Source organism: Sinocyclocheilus anshuiensis, unplaced genomic scaffold (genome assembly GCF_001515605.1).
Source record: "Sinocyclocheilus anshuiensis isolate Anshui unplaced genomic scaffold, SAMN03320099.WGS_v1.1 scaffold150, whole genome shotgun sequence".
In the NCBI taxonomy this organism is placed as follows: Eukaryota; Metazoa; Chordata; class Actinopteri; order Cypriniformes; family Cyprinidae; genus Sinocyclocheilus; species Sinocyclocheilus anshuiensis.
The window spans coordinates 545,631-556,353 of record NW_015546025.1 but is presented as its reverse complement, the minus strand read 5'-3'; positions in this window follow the sequence as shown (position 1 = coordinate 556,353).

The window sequence follows — 10,723 nt, the reverse complement described above, 5'->3', positions numbered from 1 at the left end:
TGGAAGACCAAACAAAGTAGTTTCGCTTTCACAACGAAACACACAGCGTCTTCACGACATGGCGGCAGCAACAACAGCAATACTACAGCGAGAATAAAAGTTACGCCTTCTTTCTTTGCGTGAACATTTGGGCGGCATTTTGCAAATCTTCCCACACCGTGATGTAGACATGTGGGGGCGTGTTAGAACGAGCTGTTTTAGGTAGGCGTGGCTGACTCTTAACTTTTATAAAGAATATTTCTTTGGTTTTGAGACTTTAGTCTTTGCAACTTTACAGATCTTCTTTATGCACCAAGAGCTTGTAACACTCCAAAGAGGAAGGAAAAACTGAAATCGCATCATATGACCCCTTTAAGGTCAAATATGGCTAAAGATTACTGTGCAGTATAAACTCTAGATTTCCTACTGACTGCAAAGAATTACATGTCAAATCTAAAAAAAAAAAAAAAGCATTTTGAGTCATTATGAGTCATTTAACAACGTATTACTGTCTTTGTGCATTTTAATATGTTTGAAAGACAAACGCCTTCCATTCGTGTCATTTACAGTATAATCCACACGTGCATAGCAAACAGAATGGATAATTGAGTAATATCTCGATAATTTAACAACACATTCACATGTTCACCATTCGCTGTCATCAGTTAATGGTCCTACTGGTTTATTGTTAATTAGTTAAATTTGACATTTCATGGTTTAATTATTTGCTTTGCACAGTGCCATGTTTAATACACTTCATGATGTTGATAACAAAGAATGGAATAGATTTTCTTGGTTAGGTCTAAAGTAATCTAAAAGTAATCAAGTGTAGTCTGAATATATAAGCTAATATGTGTAGTCCAACAGATTGTTACTACTGTTTTCATGATGAAATATGTAATCAGTAATGAACTACAATTTGTAAGTAATCTACCCAGTCTTAAATTAGTTTGAACATGACAAGGTTTGCATAAAATATGTTTTGAAAGAGAAATGTAATGGCTAACTTTTTTTTTTTTTTCAATTATAATGTGTGACATTAACAATGAAATAAACTCTAAAATTACAGCAAATAAATTAAAGCTAAATAGACATTTTAAAAGAACAAAAAATAAAATAAATGGCAAAAGCGCATAACAGAATTACTAAACCGTACACTAAAATTAAAATGAAAAATATAAAAATAAAACAAATTTAAAATATTAATAAATACTATAATATAACACTGCAAGTGACATGGTGCTTTAGGTTTGGATTATGAGGGGTGTTAGGGTGTTCGTTTAGTAGATGCTTATATACTGGCCCACGCAAACACAGCTGTTATTCACACACAGCATCTTTCCCACTTCAACAGAACTAAAAACATGCATTCAGTTGCTGGTTTGTCTCCATAAATCCGAGCCCAACAGCGCATGTCTGTATCTACCTGGCCATAACTGCTTGCTCACGCTTGGTTGCCTGCGCCCTTAACGACTCTCTCAGGGCCAGCCATTACAAGTACTCACTGATTTCCCTCCCAGCCAGGTGAACATAACATGTTGTCTCGACAGCTGTTCCGTGAAACGCCTCGGGCATCTGAATGTTCTCAGCTGCTGGAGTGTGGCACAAGCGGCACACAGGTCATGGGTTTGTTCCCCATGAAACACTGATATAACGTGAGCACTGACTCCACTGTATGTCTGTAGAAGTATGTAGCAAAATTAATGCCTACAGCCTGCTTTTACATCTACAGTACAGTAGTAATGATGTAAGGAAGTGAAAAGTGTGCTTAATTGAATTGTATGTGCATTTATAGTGTACTTCAGATCTTAAAAGTATATAAAGTATATATAATAAACTGTACTTGCGGATAATAAATATTAATAAAACACCATTTATGTGTAGCCTACTTAAAGTGAGTTCACTTTCATTACTAGGTTTCTTAACGTACCTAAGTACACTTTGTAAAAGTTTTACTTTAAAGCACATTTTAAATCATTGTTTTAAAATCTTTTGTCATGTTTAAAGAAGTGCACTTATTTTGATGTGTTGACTGACATACTAAAGCACATGTAAAGTACTTGATTATAGTTTTTACTGTAGTGTGTTATTCGATATTACATTTAAAGTGAATATATTTTAAAGTGAAACTTCATCATTACAAATGTGTAATTACAACTATATTTAATTGCATAACATACAAGTTTCAATAGAAATGACATTAAAGTATATTTTAGTTTACCATAAATGCTTGTCAGTACATTCAGCAGTAAACTTTAACCATATTTCAATGACAATATATTTATGAAATTACATATAGAGATATACTTAAGTCCTACTTAAGTTGGTCAAAAAGCACTCTTAAGTTTAAATAATTTCATATAAATTTAAACTATAATACATTTCATACATTCAGTTTACATGCAGTTGAGTGTCTGGAAACATTACATTCAGTTCACTCTTTGTTTAAAGGGTTAGTTCACCCAAAAATGAAAATTAGCCTGTGTTTTACTCACCCTTGAGCCATCTTAGGTGTATATGACTTTCGTCTGAAAGAAGAATCCAATCGGAGTTATATTAAAAATTGTCCTGGCTATTCCAAGCGTTATTATTGTAGTGGGTCGGTGTTTCTCTTTAAAGGGTTAGTTCACCCAAAAATGAAAATTAGCTCATGAATTACTCACTCTCAAAGCATCCTAGGTGCTACAGAAGGCCTTTGTTCACCCCCCGGAGCCGTGTGAGGGACGTTTTATTATGGATGCGCGCACTTTATTTAACGTGTTTTGGACTGTTGAACAGAAACACCCGCCTACTGCAATGATAGAGCTTAAAAATGCCAGAACAATAAAGTATAACTCCGACTGGATTTGTCTGAAAGAAGACAGTCATATACACCTAGGATGGCTTGAGGTTGAGTAAATAACAGGCTAATTTTCATTTTTGGGTGAACTAACCCTTTAAAGCATATTATTTCCTTAATAAGTACTCTTTTTAAAAGTATACTTAAGTGTACTTCTTTTTCACAAGGGTGGCCTTGAATGAAAAAAAGACTGTCCTCTGTTGAAGTGTACAAAAGTTGTCTTAAGTTGAGTTCATTCTGGGAAGCCTCCATCTCAGGTGTACTTGGAGTTGAAAAGCAGCTTGTGTTCTTGTAAGGGGAGGGAGAGCGTGTACGGGTGAAGGATCACGGCACGTGTCTCTCCCAGTCATCTCCATGGACAGCAGTTGCTATGCAGAGGGCAATACTGAGAGATGGTCATGCGGTTCAGCTGGTACACATGAATGAACATGCCCATTATGACCCTGCTGTTACAGATACTCTCAGCCAAATCTTTAAACAAAGTGTACGACCCGTATTTAGCTGCACATAAACATCAGTCTGATGAACATTCAACATTTGAGTTCCTTTTTCCCCACACATAAATACAAATTGTATAATTATATATATATATATATATATATATATATATGTGTGTGTGTGTGTGTGTGTGTGTGTATGCAAGCCTATTTGTGACCTTGGAGCACAAAAGCAGTCTTAAGTCGCTGGGGTATATTTGTAGCAATAGCCAAAAATACATTGTATGGGTCAAAATAATACATTTTTCTTTTATGCCAAAAATCATTAGGATATTAAGTAAAGATCATGTTCCATGAAGATATTTTGTAAATTTCCTACTGTAAATATATCACAACTTAATTTTTGATTAGTAATATGCATTGCTAAGAACTTCATTTGGACAACTTTAAAGGTGATTTTCTCAATATTTTGATTTTTTTGCACCCTCAGATTCCAGATTTTCAAATAGTTGTATCTCGGCCGAATATTGTCCTGTCCTAACAAACCATACATCAATTGAAAGCTAATTTATTCAATAATTTCGAAAAATTGACCCTTATGGCTGGTTTTGTGGTCCAGGGTCACAAAACATTTAATTACGGTAATAAAACAATCAAACAATATATTATTTGATTTTTGAGGTATTTACACATAATGGTAGTACTTGTTTTACAGCTTTCATTTTTTTCTGATTTTAATCATTTTTAAATCATTATATTGTGGTATTTTTTTTACTGTAATACATATTATTATAGTAATGTGACTATATTACATTATATATATAATAATGAGAATCTGTGGTAATCATAACTTAGATTTATGTGAATTGTAAATAAGTAAATAAAACATCTGAAGACAATATCTTTATGGTATCAGGCCCCTTTTTTTTTTTTTTGAAATATAAACTTATTTATTTTTGGTGAAAGATTTTATTGATTCGTTGTTACTATTGTTTGAGACTTCAGACTGTTATTCGCGTTCTTATTGATTAATATGATATCTTTGACTTTACACATGGGTTTTAGTTGAATGTTTTAGTGCTATAGTGGAAATTTGAGAGATTAAGGAATAAAAATGCGTAATTTTACTATTTGATTTATTTCTAAATCACGCTTCACACAAAACACAAGCTGTTTGAAGAGAACAGATGATTGTATGGTACAGTCTGACGTCAACGATAAGTCTTCGCTTGCCTGCTGAGTTACATCACGCTGAAATACTTCACTCTTACAAGTTTGAGCAGAATAGTTGACATGCTGTAGGGTTCTTTAGTCCCTGAGGAGAAATAACATGCGTTCTAGAGTACTTACAGTATACAGTTACCTCTATCTGTCAGATCATGAGTTTGTCCGTTCATTTTATTCATTACCTTTGTCAACCAACACAGCAAAACAGACAAACAAACCTCTTAGACATACTAGGATCTCTCTGGTTCTGCTCTCAGACTGAACTAAATGAGTTGGGATTGATCCATGTAAATCATTATCATTGATCCAGGGTTTTTCTACATCTTCTTGCATCCCAGGTGGATTCAGCTGACAATACTGATTGTGTTGAAGAATGTGTCCCTTCTGCCTAGGATGAGGTTTATTTTCTGTTCTGTGCTCTTACGCAAAGAAAATGTATTTCCTTATATAATAATTGTCAATATATTAAATCATTCAATGTATACTGAAAATCCTAAAATTGTAATTTTAGTTTTTTTCTTAAGTACCATCACATATTTTCATATACGTAATGTATAACTATGCATACAAAAAGGGAGATAAAATATTAAAGGGGTCCTATTCTGCTCTTTTACAAAATCTTGATTGTGTTTTGGGGGTGTACTAGAACAGGCTCTCATACTACTGCCTTGGGAAAGCTAGCGTGTCTCTGACATAGTGATAACACTCGTTGCCTTCTCTAGTGCAGCTCAACCAGGTCTCGTCCCATTCGTCGATATTTGTGATATCACAAATCCCGGAAAATATGCATTGTAGTCCAAACGAGTCGTTCGTTGTAGTTTTTGAAAAGTGATTTCTGTTAAATAAAATATCTCCTTTTGAAGTGGACTTTGAGCTTTGTAACTTAGCAGATCTTTTTTATGCTCAAACAGCAATGTTGCAGACTAACTAAAGTTGAAAAAGTGAAAAAGCATAATAGGACCCCTTTAAGAATATGTGTTATTCATTGCATTCGTTGCTATATTTTCTTAAATGTATCACTATATAGCTATGCATAAATATAAGCACTATAGTTTCCCATATGGAAATGTAATATTTAATGTATTGCATTATATTTCCGCATATATATATTTTTTGTAGTTATTATGAATAAGAAAAATCAGCCTGTTTAACTGTTTAAATCTAGATCTACTATGAAATTCATCAGTATTTAACCCTTGATGTTTTGGCCTATTATTATTATTATTATTATTTGTTGTTCTTGCCAGGTTGCATTATGTTTCTATCTGTTTCTTTAGCAGCTGAAAGGGGTGTGTATTGTGTAAAGGTCAAAGCTGTTTCCCCACTCTCCCCAGTCACATTAGAATAAAAAGGACAGTGTCACAGAACACATACATATGCACATGCGCCAAGATGCATGCAACACTCAGATGTAAATGTCCTGTGATTGTATTGTGAGGTGCTGTTGTTAGTATGAGACTCTCCTAGCATCACTCCTTATGTTGTGACGTAACACACAGCTGGAGGACGCTGCTCTTCTGCTGGATTCCTGCTCGGTTTGAGACCTGGATAATTCCCTTTGTCACGTGCATTGCTGCAATGCATACAAATGGCCGTTTATATTTGTCACAAGAGCTTATTTTATTCAGAAAACACTGAACCATGTGCCCTGTCATCATTTACCAGTATCCCACAAAAGGGAATATTTATCTTGGCTCTGACTGACTTCATATGAGGAAGGTTTTGTGTTGAAACTCTCTATAATTAGAGCTCTGGTTTGGACACCATCAGGCAGCAGCTCAATTGCTCCAAATGGAAATAAGCTTTTAAGAGCTTTTGCCGTTTGTCTGTGAGTTTTGACCACAGTGATGCAAATTACCAGGGTTTCCCAACATGTAATATTAGTGGACACTTGAAACCATTTATTTCATAATATAAATAACTTAACCTTACAAAAAATGGCTGTGTGTGGTGAAGTGATGGAAATACCAGGGTATTTTAATAAAAAGACTTCACACTTTAGAAGCTTTATTTTCCAAAGTACAAAAATGTACGTGGTGCTTGCATTAAAACAAGAATAAAAATACTATTAAAAACTAAATCAATTATAAAAGTGAATGTAAATATATATTTAGATACATGAAGTGAACAATTGATATATGTAATAATAATATTATTATATATATTATATTGTGTGTAAAACATTATATATACACTATCATTGGTTCACTTTTTATGTTTACGTCTAAATGCATTTACATTTGTTTTTTCTTATTAATTATTAAATGTAGTATATGGTAGTTTAATATGTGGTAATCCTTCTCAACCATAGAATCAAATATTATTCATATTTGATACTATTACCATATACTAAGGCATTTCAAAGAATTTCAGGTAAAAAAGGTAAAATACCATATAAAAAGGCCGTGATAGGTCCAAAAACCTTAAAAAAAGGTTACAAATAGCTAGTTTTATTTAATTTATGACTTTTCTGAAATAAGCATGAGAACACCTTTTGCTAATTTATTTATCATGCTGAAAAATGGGGGAGATTAAATCAATTTTCATATAATAATAATAATAATGATAAAACTTGTAAAAAATATAATAAAAGCAACAAAAGGATATCAATTATTATCCTATTTTATAAACGTAAAGCAGTCCTATTTTAACGAAAGGGTATAATTTTATAAAAGAAGAGCTGTTTGGGCAGGTCCATGTGTAAAAACTAGCAAAGAAAGACGCTGGATTAAAACAGTGTACAAACAAATATCTCGAGTCTGGGGAAATTGGAGCAGATCTGATTTACGTCTTTACTAAAGTCATTTGGCTTTGAGGAACGCACGCCGACTCTCGCGAGATTTGAGTTTGAACTGCTATGTGAGCGGAGCAGCCAGACGGAGGCCAGTGAGTCAGAGACGAGGACGGACCGACTTCAACCCGACTAAACAACTCCCTCAAGTAACTTAGCCTTCTTCTGACACAGCACTCGGAGTTTGTCGCCTGAGATGAAATGCTTTTACGTGGATGACTTGAAAGGTGAGTCGTTGTTGTATTTGGCGAAATATAAGGCTAGTTTGACGGTTTGGCTAACGGTCGTGTGTTCGCTTTCACATTCGCTCGCGCTGGGGGACGTGAACGCGAGCATTTACGCTTTTATCTCACAAAGACGAATCTCACACTTGTCCTATTACAACAAATAACCGCCTATTAGTAGTTGTACGCCCGCTAGCTGGCGTGTAGGGTCGTAAAATTGCTTGAAGGGGCCTGTGGTGGGTCCGACATGAGATGGACCTAACTTACCCTAGGCATGTAGCGTTAGCTAGCTATCGCATTGTCCGTTTGTTTCTGCTGGTTCCGTTTAAATTCACACCTCCGTAACCAGGAAGTTTGCTCAAATTAAACATTAGCCTAGCTTTACCGCTGCCGTTAAATGTCACTAAACCTTTGATCTGCGTTATACACGGATGAGATGTTTTAGAGCCATTGTTAATGGCTTGGTGGTTTATTTAGCAACAGATCTCACGCCTAATATGACTGGATAGATACAGACTAGCGTTACATAATCAATCAGTCAATCGAGTTGTAGTCATTGTGCTTCGTGTTGAGACTGGTAAACATGTTGCTGTTACATATTGTGCGTAATGGTTAACCCTTATGAACTAGTACAGCTCTGTATAAATCGAGTGGGTTTTGCTGAAAATGTGGATTGAGATGTTAGTAAATGCGTCACCCAGCCTCACAGTTCAAAGGGTGATTTAGTGTGAGGATTGTCCCCAACTTACCCAAGAGAGTCTATTGTAGTAATAATGAGAATGAGTTAACTAGTTTCTGGGATCATGGCTGGAAACCTCCCACGGCTGTTGTCTAGAACTAAGTCTTGGTTAATCTTAGAACTGTGGAAACTGTTGGTTGAGAGGTGTTGACCTGTGTCTGGTGTAGATGTTGATTCAGCGTACACTTTGCCATATCAGTCTGAGTCAATATTAGAGATGTGAGATAAAGAAATGCGTGTTGTAGGGTGTCAGAAGAGCTCTATGAGTTAGGTCTGTTTTCATCATTCTGCTGCTGGTCAGATGGGGGATCAGCATCTGATGTATATCCTGCATGGAAGCAGCTTATCTTTAGTGTCTATCAATCAATCATTTATTTATAAAGCACCTTAAAAACCGTGAAGTTATACCAAAGTGCCGTGCAAGAAAGTCAAAAACAATAATAGCAATTAATTAAAATACATAAGTAAATACCTGAAAAGCTACACATTAAATGCCTGTGAGTACAAGTCGTGATTTGAACATCTGCAGAGAGGTCGAAAAAAGCACAGTGTCTACCAATGTGGTCTGATTTTGATCGGAAACCAAGGGAGATACAGATCATTTTGAACCCTACAACACCAGCGGATGACCGCAGACATTTGTCATAGTGAATGACTTAGTATTTTTGAAAGTGACAGAAAAAAACTCATCTTGGCACAAAATAGACATTGCTCATAAATTATTACATATCAAATGATTTAATTCTTTAAAATATATAAGACTGGACTTCTACAGAATTGTACTTGTTTATGCAAGTTATTACAGTAGCTATTACTGGATAATCCAATGCATAATATGTAACAGCAGCATGTTTATTGACCTAATTTGGCATAATATTTCTGATTAAAAAAAAAATATATGTGTATGTGTGTGTATATATTTTATGTTTTCCTTTCTTTGTTTGTTTGTTTATATACAAGTAATATTTAACAGAAATATTATGCCAAATTAAATCAATAAACATTTAATAAAATGTGATGTATATAACTTTGTTTATATGCAAGGAAACAATAATTTCTGAAAAAATATTACTTTCATGTAGTTGTGTGTGTATATATACGCACACAAACACGCACACACATTTTTTTAATATATATAAATAATATTGATCAGAAATATTATGCCTAATTAAGTCAATAAACATTCTGATAAAATATTACTAATGTATAATAACTGTTTTTATATATTTATATTTATTTGTGTTTACAAGTAATATTTATCATGTGTATATAGTTTATTTATATATAAATAATATTTATCAGAAATATTATGCCAAATTAGGTCGATAATCTTATCTGTAAACTTATCTGTGATTTATTATCGATGTGTTGTTGTTGTCTCCGTGTACTGGAAGCTTGTGACACTATAAGAAATTCCTTGTATGTGCAAACATACTTGGCAATAAAGCTCTTTCTGATTCTGATTCTAAACTTTAAGCAAACAGTCTGCTACTCTCTTATTATGATGCCTATATGATTTAATGCAAAGCAGTCTTTTATGTAGGATCAGGATTTAGATGTCCTCAATCTGAATATCTGGGTGATCTCATTCTGCCACAGGTTATTAGACCAGATTTAGCAACTTGGATGACCACAAATGTAGCAGAGGATCTGTTTGAGAAGATTGTGAAGTTCTTTCAGGAAAAACACAGATCTGTGTGTATTTACCTTGTTTACAAATTCCCCATGGTCTTGTTCTTGACCTTAATCAAAGTCTTGGGCTTGTTTCTCTCTGCGTAGCTGGAGAACAATGAGTGCTTTATGCTTGAGCTGGAAGTGCCATGAAATCAGGTGGCTTACTAAACGCACACCAAACTGAGCTAATAAGAGTTTGTGTGTTTTGAAAGCCAGATGTGCCCCAGAATGGCAAGGGATGTTGTTGTAGTACCTCTTTAGCCAATGTGTGTTAACACAGTGCATTAATTCTTCTAGGAAAAAGTTTTCAGTGACATGAAATTCAAATTCTTTGCTGTAGAGACAAATGTTTTTGCCTGCCTGCCGCAGGCATCAGTGTTTAAAGCATGGCTGGTAATGTAGTTGATGAATTCTTTGCGTGTAGAGGTCAGGTCCTCATTAAATTGGCCACAGTGTTTATGCATGCTTTCATCATAAGTCCCCACAATGCAGTTGTTTCAAAGACCTCACTGGCAGTGCTGCAGCCATTTATCTAATGACTAGTAGGTAATTTCTCTTATAATGTACAATGCAGCTAACAATTTAGTATAGCAGCTTTCAAAATAATAGTGATTATAGGGCTGTTCACACTAAGAATGATAATGATAACTAGAAAGTTTTAATAATCTAATTCTGTGAGAAAGGAAGGTCCAAATTAGGGCTGCACGATAAATCGCATGCGATATTTAATGCGCATCTTGTCAGAAAGCCGGTTCTGTAATCAGCGGTAAATCTCCATCACCTGTGGGCTTTCACATTGAGCAGCATTAACTA